The sequence below is a fragment of the Crocodylus siamensis genome, chromosome 4, assembly GCF_052110815.1.
Source record: "Crocodylus siamensis isolate JL-2025a chromosome 4, ASM5211081v1, whole genome shotgun sequence".
NCBI lineage: Eukaryota > Metazoa > Chordata > Crocodylia > Crocodylidae > Crocodylus > Crocodylus siamensis.
This window is the reverse complement of record NC_143398.1, coordinates 215,297,158-215,306,636: the sequence shown is the minus strand read 5'-3', so window position 1 is coordinate 215,306,636 and position 9,479 is coordinate 215,297,158.

Genomic DNA, 9,479 nt, shown 5'->3' with positions numbered 1-9,479 from the left:
TCTTTCTTGCCATGGCAGGGGGTCGGACTTGATGATCTGCTCAGGTCCCTTCCGGCCCTACTAACTATGAAATTATAATAGCCATAAGCAGAGGGTAATTATTAATGGTTCCCTGTCAGAATAATAGGAGGTTTTGAGCAGAGTTCCAAAGGGGCCTGTCCGCAGCATGGTGCTGTTCAACTTGTTTATTAACAATTTGGATGCCGACGCAGAAACCTTCTAGAGCAAATTTGTGGATGACAAAACTGAGAAATATTGTGAAGATGTTGGAGGACTCAATGCAATTCAGAAGGATCTCGACAGATTGGAAAGTTGGGCCAGAGCTCACAGGATGAAGTTCAATGTGGACAAATGCAAGGTGTTACACCTCAGGAGGAATAGTCAAAAACACAAATGAAAAATGGAGGACACCTGGCTGGATGGTAGCACTATGGATAAGGAGTTAGTAGGCCACGGATTTAACGAGTGCAGTGTGATGCAGCCACACAAAAGGCGAACATTGTTTTGAGGTGCATTAATACTAGTGTTAGGTGCAAGATACAGGAGGTGACAGTACCTCTCTACTCAGCACTTGTTAGACCTCATTTGGAGTACTGTGTGCAGTTCTGGGCTCCACATTTTAAAAAAGGACATGAAGAAAAGAGAGAGTCCAGAGGCAGGTGACAAAAGATGACCAAGGAAAAGCTTGGAAGGCAAGTCATGTGGGCTAGGGACAAGTTACACACAAACTGGTTTAAATGATCAGAAACCAGTTTAAATCTGTAACAGAATAGAAGTTCAGTGCACATAAACTAGTTTCAAAATGGCTAAAACTGGTTTAAGATAAACCTGGTTGAATGTAGTATCAGACTTAACTGATTTAGGTCAAATTGGTTTATGAAACTTCTGTCCCAGACCCCTTCCTAGTTCAAGTAAAATCACAGTCCCCCAGCATCCCGGCATGTTTGCAGCCCTGAGCTGAGCTATGCTGTCTGGTCTAGAGTGCAGGGCTAGCCCCCCCCCCCTCGCCACTCCCTAGCTGAAGCACTGAGTGGCGGCTGAAAAGGGAGGGGTGGGTAGTAAGCCCAGCTTGGGATCCAGCGGGAGGACTGGTTACCTCTCAGCTCCATTTTCTTGGGGAACCCTGACACAGAACACAGACTGTCTGACTCACAAAGAATCCCCGCCCTTCTCTACCTAAACAGAAACTGATTAAGATGCAGTGAGAGACGCACCTAAAACCCTCCAGATAAGGGTGACAGAAGTGAAACAACTGCCCTAGGTCTCATTTGCCTCTGAGATGGAACAAGATGACCATTTATTTACATGAGAGATGGAGAACAGGAAGCCTGAAGCAGAGACTGCAGTGAATTCTGGGATCAGGGAAGCAGGGGAGCACTGCATGATGCGGAATCTGTGCTCCAAAAGCTAATCAACCCTCACACCCAGCTCAGCATTTATCAGACCAGTTCTAATCTGGAATAACAAAGGACTTTTCCCTCCACCACACACGCACACCTCTAAGCAGAAGTAAGTTTAATAGGCATCTCAGCCCGTACATTCCCCGGTCCCACTATGGGAGGCCTATTTAAACTTAATTGGCTACAACTCAGTTGCTGGGTTAGGGAATGCTGAGGCAAGGCACCAAGTCGGGGTATGGACAACATTTGAGCAATGGTACAGGGTTCATCACAGCATCCAGCCCATTGGAGCCCTGTCCACGAGTGTTGTCATACTTTTCCCGAGACAGCTGGTGGAAGTCCTCTCCACAACAGGTTATGAACACTCCAATAATTGCCTTAAGAGTCTGTTAAAAGACTATAGTAAGATCTGGAAAAGTCATGCTAAGCTGAGGCTTGTTCACAGCAAGTAAAAATCCAAAACCCTGATGCTGCAAGCTATCAATTGTTTCTGAAGCCACAAGGAGATATCCCATCAGTATATCTGCTATCCATAGGAATGTCAAGCTGGCTCCTAAGTTTGTGTTTCCTGAGTATCAGTCAGTTTCCTGAGATGTTCCAACCAGATAACTCCTTGTCAAAAGAAAAGACAATTTGATTTACACTATTGAGAATGCTTGAAAGCTGAACTGAGGGTATAAAAATCTGTAAAAGAAGCAGCAGTGTGTGCTGACACCACCTGCCTTCTTCTGGAGAGGCTGAAGGAGGCAGATCATCTCCCTTCAAGGATCGTGCTGAGAACTTTAACCTGTCAGCTTTGCAACCTGAGTGCCTTGGACTGGTGAGATCCCAGCTCTCTCTCTTTTCTCTTCTCTCTCCAAGCACAGAGTTCTGAACCTGCCCTGTATTAGTTAAGCTTGAGCTAAGTTTCCCCAAATACTTAGTGAAACCAGGGTATACTGTGATTGCTTGTGTTTGTTTTTCCTTTGCATGTCTATTACTGCTAGTGCCGTTGTATACTTCATATACTTAGCAATAAATAACTTTTATAGTCAAACTGGTGGTAACTGGGTATATTTTCCCTTCTTTACTTCTTTCCCATTTGCTCTGCAGCAACACTTCTTTTACCTAAGCTAAAGATCCCTGTGTAGCCCAAAAGTACTGTGGGGTTTGCTGATCAAGAGGCTAAAAGATTGGGACATGCTGAGTTTGAAACACATAAGGGGATCAGCTTGTACTGGCCGATTGACCCAGTTTGGCTCAGACGTGCCCTAATGAACTGAATGCTGGCCCATGAGGGTGTCATCTGGACACCCAGCCCAATTCAGAGGTATTCTGTTTAACTGTGTGCTTGTGTCTGACTGTAGTTATTGTTGCTCTGATGAACTGATTCTTGGCATATGAGGGTGTCAGCCTGTCCATGCTGATCAACCCGGCCAGGTCAGGCGTGTCACATTAATGTGTGTGTGTTTGTGTGTATGACTGATTTGGGAACTGGAGGAACCCAGCCCCACTGAACCGAGTCCTGCAAGATAGCTCCACTGGGGGTGAGGGCTTGCAGAAGGGAGAGGGACAGCTCCGTATAGAAACACAAGTAACACAAGCAGCACATTAATAGAATTACCAAGACCCTAGCCATAATAAATGAGCACACCCCAAAGTAGTGGGCAAATCTGGTAACAACTGCCCCCTGTAAACCCTGGCTGGGGGCTGGGGCCAGGGAGGGGAGTTAGACACCCCTTCCCCCACTGAAATTTAGCTCTGGCTACAACTGTAGACTACAATCCCAGAGGCACCTGGAAGCAAGAAGAGGAAGTGATAAGCAGCCCTGCAGAGTCCTGCTGCTGTGATTCTAGACTACAAACCCCAGAGACCTCAGAAGCAGCAGGAAGAGGAAATGAACACCCAGTTAGAGATCCACGCTCTAGCACCCCCTGGCAGCTGGCCTGAACCATTGCAGGCATGTGGCTGATTTCCTGAATCAAATAAATGTCTGTGTCCCATGCCCCCTTTTTTCTGCTCTATTTTCTAGCAGGGTGTTTTTAAGCCTCCCCAGCTAAGGCTAGGGACTTCAGTGAGGGGGGGAGGGGGTACCAATTCTCCTGCTAGAAGCAAAGCCAGAGATTCCTGGCTAGAGGGTCTTGACCTCTGCTCAGGGTCAGACTGATTCCCATGTTTGGGGTCAGGAAGGAATTTTACCCCATGGTCAGATTGGTATGGACTGTGGGGATATTTGCTTTCCTTTGCAGTGGGAGTGTCCCTCTACCCAGGACCTCTTTGCTGGATCCAGACGTGCAGGCACTTGTGGTTTGTGGCACTGCAAACCTCTTTGCAGTGCCACAAACCACATGAGTTGCACATAAATCGGTGCATGGTGCTGCTAATTTGCAGCACCTTAGCAAAAATTTCTAATGGGATTTTCTGATAGCAAAAAAACAAACCTGGAAAAAAACCCAAGGCAAAGTGGCAAGTGCCAAGACAAATGCAGAGATGGAGAAGCAGGCAGCTTAGGGCTGTCTGCTGTCCCATCACTGTGAGTAAGATTTGCTGCTCCCATGTCTGCATCCCTCAAGACATTACTGAGGTAGATGGAGCCCTGTTGGCCTGGCTGGGGTGCAGTGTGCCTTGAGACAGGGGATGGAGGCTACCTGCTCCCCCGTCTCAAGGCACCCTGCACCCCAGCCAGCTGCTCTGCTGCAGTGTGCCTCAGTGTGCGGGTTCCACAGCAAAGCCGCCACGTTGAAGCACATGGAGACAGGAGCAAGCCAGGCCGAGGTTGCCTGCTCCCTGCCTTGAGGCACACTGTACCCCAGCCAGGTGGGGAGCAGCTGGCTGGGGCCTCAGTGCAGGGGCTCTGCAGCACACAGAGATGGGGAGCAGGCAGCATGGGTTGTCTGTTCCCTCATCTACACTCTGCTTCCTGGCTGGCCAGGAGATGGCAAGCCCCTGCTGAGGTACCCTGTGCCCATCAGCCCCCTCCTGCAGCACATGGAGCACATGGGTAGGGGCGGGCACTGCTGCACAAAGTAGCAGCATAAATTTGTGCCACTACTATTTGTGGTCATGCCCCTGCTCATGTGGATCCAGCCCTTGAGTGCATATTGACAATATTTTATAGAAGCAGGATGTTGACTGCCATGGTTCCCCTACTTTACCCATGTCAGGGTAGGGTGTATGTTGTGCCAGTGTTGAGGGTAACCTTTGCGGAGTTTAGATTATGGTTGTATGGGATGTTTTAAACAGGGATAATTCTGCATCAGGCAGGGTATGGGGCTAAATGACCTCTGGAGATCCCATCCAGCCCTACTTCTCTATAACTTTACTAGAAATTTGTTATCAGGTCCTGAATCTACTTGAATTAAAATTCCAGATCTATACTAGTTAAGTGTTCAGCACATACATAACAGGAAGGTAAATAAGGCAACTTTAGTCATGGAAATGCTAACCCCCATCTCCATAGTTACACAGCTCCAACAACAGATAATATAAAGCATTCCAAATCTCTTTAAAATTTTAAGTTTAATGGCAGGACTAAAAGAAAACTGATTCAATAAATATGGAAGGAACATGTTTGGAAGTGGAGATATTTTTGACTCTACATCAAATCTGGAAACTCCTTAATGTCCTTTTCTTAAAAAAAAAAAAAAAAAAAAAAAGCCTTAAAATCTTGGGAGAAATCAGGTCACCAACATCAATGAAATCTCTTCCATAACTATACAAACAGGCCCCTGAAAAGCCAAAGACAATGGAAGTCCTATCACGACTGACAGATGAGGTGACTAAAGAGAGCAGTCTCCTTACTTCGCTGATTTTATTCAAGTAGCCTCTGGGACCTATTTTTGAGCAGCGTCTCCTTGATTAAATGCAGTGTTAAACACATATTACATAAAGACATTACTGAACAACTTTTTAAATAGATTTGGGCAAGTTATTTATCATGAATACTTTTTAATGAAATTTACTTGATTGGAGTTTGAAAAACACCTACATCATTGAAGCAACTTTGTAAAATTTCAGAAATTTTCAAAAAAAAATCTGGACAAGAAAGTACTTGACTTATAAAGTGTCTCCATAAACTTTTAACTTTTGTTCAGAAATTCACAGGGGGAAATTTTGGTATGAAAAGCATACTGGGTCTGATTTAGTAAATTACGAGCTGAAAGTCACCACTATGCACACTCCCTCCCTCTCTCTCACTTACTTCCTAGTAACTGACTTTAATAATAACCTTTATTTTACATTTCTCCAAATGTGAAATTAATCTGTTATCCCCATTTTGTAGGGTAGGAAACCAAGACATCAAATTTAATTGATGTCCTTGAAGTCACTTAGTTAGTCTGTCAAAAACAGGATAAAACCGTAGGTTTCCTGGATTCCAAGATGATGCCTTGAAAAAGTTCCTTGAAAAATGGCTTGCACATTTCTAATAAGCCCAACAGCATACAGTATATGAATAACAAGAGACATCTCATGATGAGGCAGCTAAAGTTTTAATTAATAATCCAAGCAAAGCAGCAGAAGTATTGTAAAATGAAATAAACAGCCCTAGTTCCAACAATAAATTAATGCCATTTTTTATGTGCAAAGAAACTTAGGATTTACTTTTGCACTTTCCTAGCAGATACCAAGTGCTGTGGCTCAACTCATGAGCATTTCTGGCAGAGGAAGAGGCAGTTTTATAAACTTGGGTGCCTCTTGCCAGGTTATTAACAGAAGTGGTGATGTTCAAATACCAGACGTGGCAGCTTTTTCTTCTAATCCAAGCACTTTCACGTCTAAAATTTTTTTGCTTTGGCTTTTAAGAGGGAAAAAGACCCACTCTACATTTATGTGGAGCTCTCAAGTGTTCTCTTCCATAACCAACAGCTCCAGGCCAAACATAAATTTGAAAGAAGTCCTTGTCTAATTGTGTCCTTATAGAACAGTCTATCTGTGTCAGGACTGCCCACATGTGCAACACTGTCAATCTGGAGCCCTTCAGCTGTCTTCCACAGGCCATGCAGCCAGAGACTCCCAAGGCCAGAGCATTCCCTGAGAAGAGGAAATTAGAGAGGTGGGCAAAATTACTCTCAACCAAAAGGAACCTAAAATGGAATGAGTCTGGAAACAACTAACTGGAAACAGTATGGAGTCAACTAACAGCAAACTAAAGGGAAATTATGCTGACAGGTTGAGTGTCACAGGTATTCTCTCTGGTGGCAAATCTGGTTGAACTCATTTGAGCCTTCGCCTGTTTAGATCTCAGAGTGAATGAGCTAGCATGTTATGTTATCCACCAACTGCAGTGAAACTGCTCAAGAGGGACAAAAGCCAATAGCAAAGATTAGACTTGAACAACAGACAGAAAGCCTGCTATTGTGACTGAGGATGGTGTGAGCAGTAGTGGTAAATGCTAGTTAGCAACTCAAACCACAGGAGTAGACTAAGTTTAGTCAATGAAGAAGGGAAGCCTTGAAGAAAGGAAACTCACCTCACCTTGGCTGGATCAATAACTTCAAAAAGGAGTGACTGAAGGTGTCAGAGGAGTTGCAGCAGGAAATTCAAACAGGAGTTATGAAGGAGGCCGAGTAGGACTCATTTAAGTCTTGGCCTTTGTTGCTTCAAATCAACCCCCTCTCTCCCACCCCAACCACCACCCAGGAAAGTCCTCAAGAAGGTCGGAAATCCTGCTGACCTCCTCCTTTTACATCTTCAAGAGCAAATTTACACCTTCAAGAGCAAATTGGATGCTTATCTTGCTGGGATCCTATGACCCCAGCTGACTTCCTGCCCTTTGGGTGGGGGGCTGGACTCCATGATCTTCCAAGGTCCCTTCCAGCCCTAATGTCTGTGAAATCTATGGACCTGTCAAGACTTTTTCTCTCTTTGGGAGGGGCAGGGGGTCCACTGGAACTCCTTTAAGTGTCTGCTTCCTCTTTTGCTCTCTTCCAGCTCAAGGAGAGAATATGAGTGAGCACTCCCATTCATGAGTGTGCCCCAGGATCAGAAAGCAGAACCAAAATAAAAGGGAGTGGGCAGGTTGTCTCTGGCAGGCAGTGCCATGGCGTGATCTGCATTGTTTGTTTCCGATCTCAGAAAGAGAAGAAAAAGAACTCAGTAAAAAATGGTTTTTGCTCTTACACAGATCCATTTTTGATTTTTCTGAGTCTCCAATTTATATAGAATAAGGATGCATCAGGTCAAGTTTTTTTCCTTTTCTTTTTTAAATAAAACCTGAAGACTAGACTAACCAACAATGGCATGTTTCACTAAAGGTAAACAACAAACCAAGCTGACAGACATTTCCTTAATTTAGGCAATGCAGCAGCAACCCACCCCCCAATTTACCTCATTTCCTCTAGTTCAAACATGAAGTTTACCTCTTGTGATCACATCAGCAGGGAGGCAAAGCTGGGGGAGGATAATAAAATGAGCAACATGATAGAGCAAATATCAGGACTCTCTCAGCTAGTCCTTGCAGCGAGCACAAATTCACCAAAATACATAATGTTCCACTCACAGGACAGAGAACCCCTGACAGCACAGCTGAACAACCAACAGCAGCATAAGAAAGTACTGTTCACAATAGTTCATAGGGGTGTGCAAAGCGGGCCCTATTCGATTTGGATTCAGATTCCACCTGAATTGGGGACAGTAATTCGATTTGGACATAGACACAGCTTTAAAAGTTTTTTCTACAAGCCTTGAGGTAGCACACGCGGCTTGCGATCGCTGCGATGCTGAGGTGCATGAAGCATCCCACAGGAGTGCGAGGGTCCTTCCACGTGCTCTGCCGCAAACCTGGAAGTGAATCAGAAGTACTTCCAGTCCACTTCCAAGTTCACTGGGGAGCGCACAGGGGGGCCCCCCCATGCCTCCCTGGCTCGGTGATTGGCCGCAAGGGGAGTCTGGGTGCCCCCCCAGACCCAGGAGGCACCAGTCACTGAGCCTGGGGGGAGGGGCTGTGCGCTCCCCAGTGTACCCCTAAGTCTACCAGAAGTGCTTCTGATCCACTTCTGGGTCTGCTGCTGTACACGCTGGGGACCCCCTATGCTTTTGTGGAATACTCCATGCACACCAGCATCGCAATACTCATGAACCCCTGCTACCTGGAGGTATGTAGAAAAAGCATTTAATGTGTCTATGTCTGAATTGCCAAATCTTTCCGAATCAATTCAGAGGATTCTAATTAAATTCAGAGAGATCAAGGAGTCCTTTGATTGGATTTGGATTCAGATATTTGGCCACCGAATCAGGCCGAATCTCCGTCAAATCAAGTCAGGGACCAAAGCTTTGCACAGTCCTAATAGTTCACCTTCATGTTACATGAACTGCCAGGTTCTCAAATCAGGACATTGTGCTAGACACTGCACAAATATTTAAAAATATGGTCTGCACCCAAGTCTTAGCATGTCAGTCGTCCCAGGCATTTCTGGTGCAATGCCCCATGCAAAATGAAGCCCAGTCCCCTTACTGGAGATCAACAGTACTTGCATAACAACACCGAGTACAACTCTGTGAGGATTCCCCAGTACAGTACCTCTTTGGCTGTAGCCAGGATCTGGCCACGGAAAGCAATCTATAGCCATGGTCAAACACAAGCGCATGGCTGCACACTGCTTCAAAAATGGCCAGTGAGGTGAAAATCTGAACTCTCTCATTGCATGAGGGGTCAGATGAAGACATTTTAAAACACAGCATCTTCTAAAACTTGCATCTGCACTGTCTCCATCCTGTTGCTGTTTTCAGAATGGGAGTGGGGAAAGAAAGTGGAGGGAGTTCAGTCTCAGGTTTTTTCAGTCCATGCAAGACTAGGGCGGGGAAGGCTCCAATACTCTGCACCTTTTGAGAAGGCTCACATACTCATCCCCCTGCCCCATCCTTTAAGGTGTGACTCTTCAATGTACAAACAAAAACATGCCCATCCCTCATGGGATTTGGGTAATATGAAATGGTCATACATCAGTCCTCTCAGAGTTCTGGTGACTACAACATAACCAGTTTGCTCTTGCATAACTAATAATAATGGCTTCCATTTGCACAGCATCTTTGATCCTACAGATTGCGATGAAGCGTATACACAGGATTCATTCCACCCACCACTGAAATGTGTTCATCTGT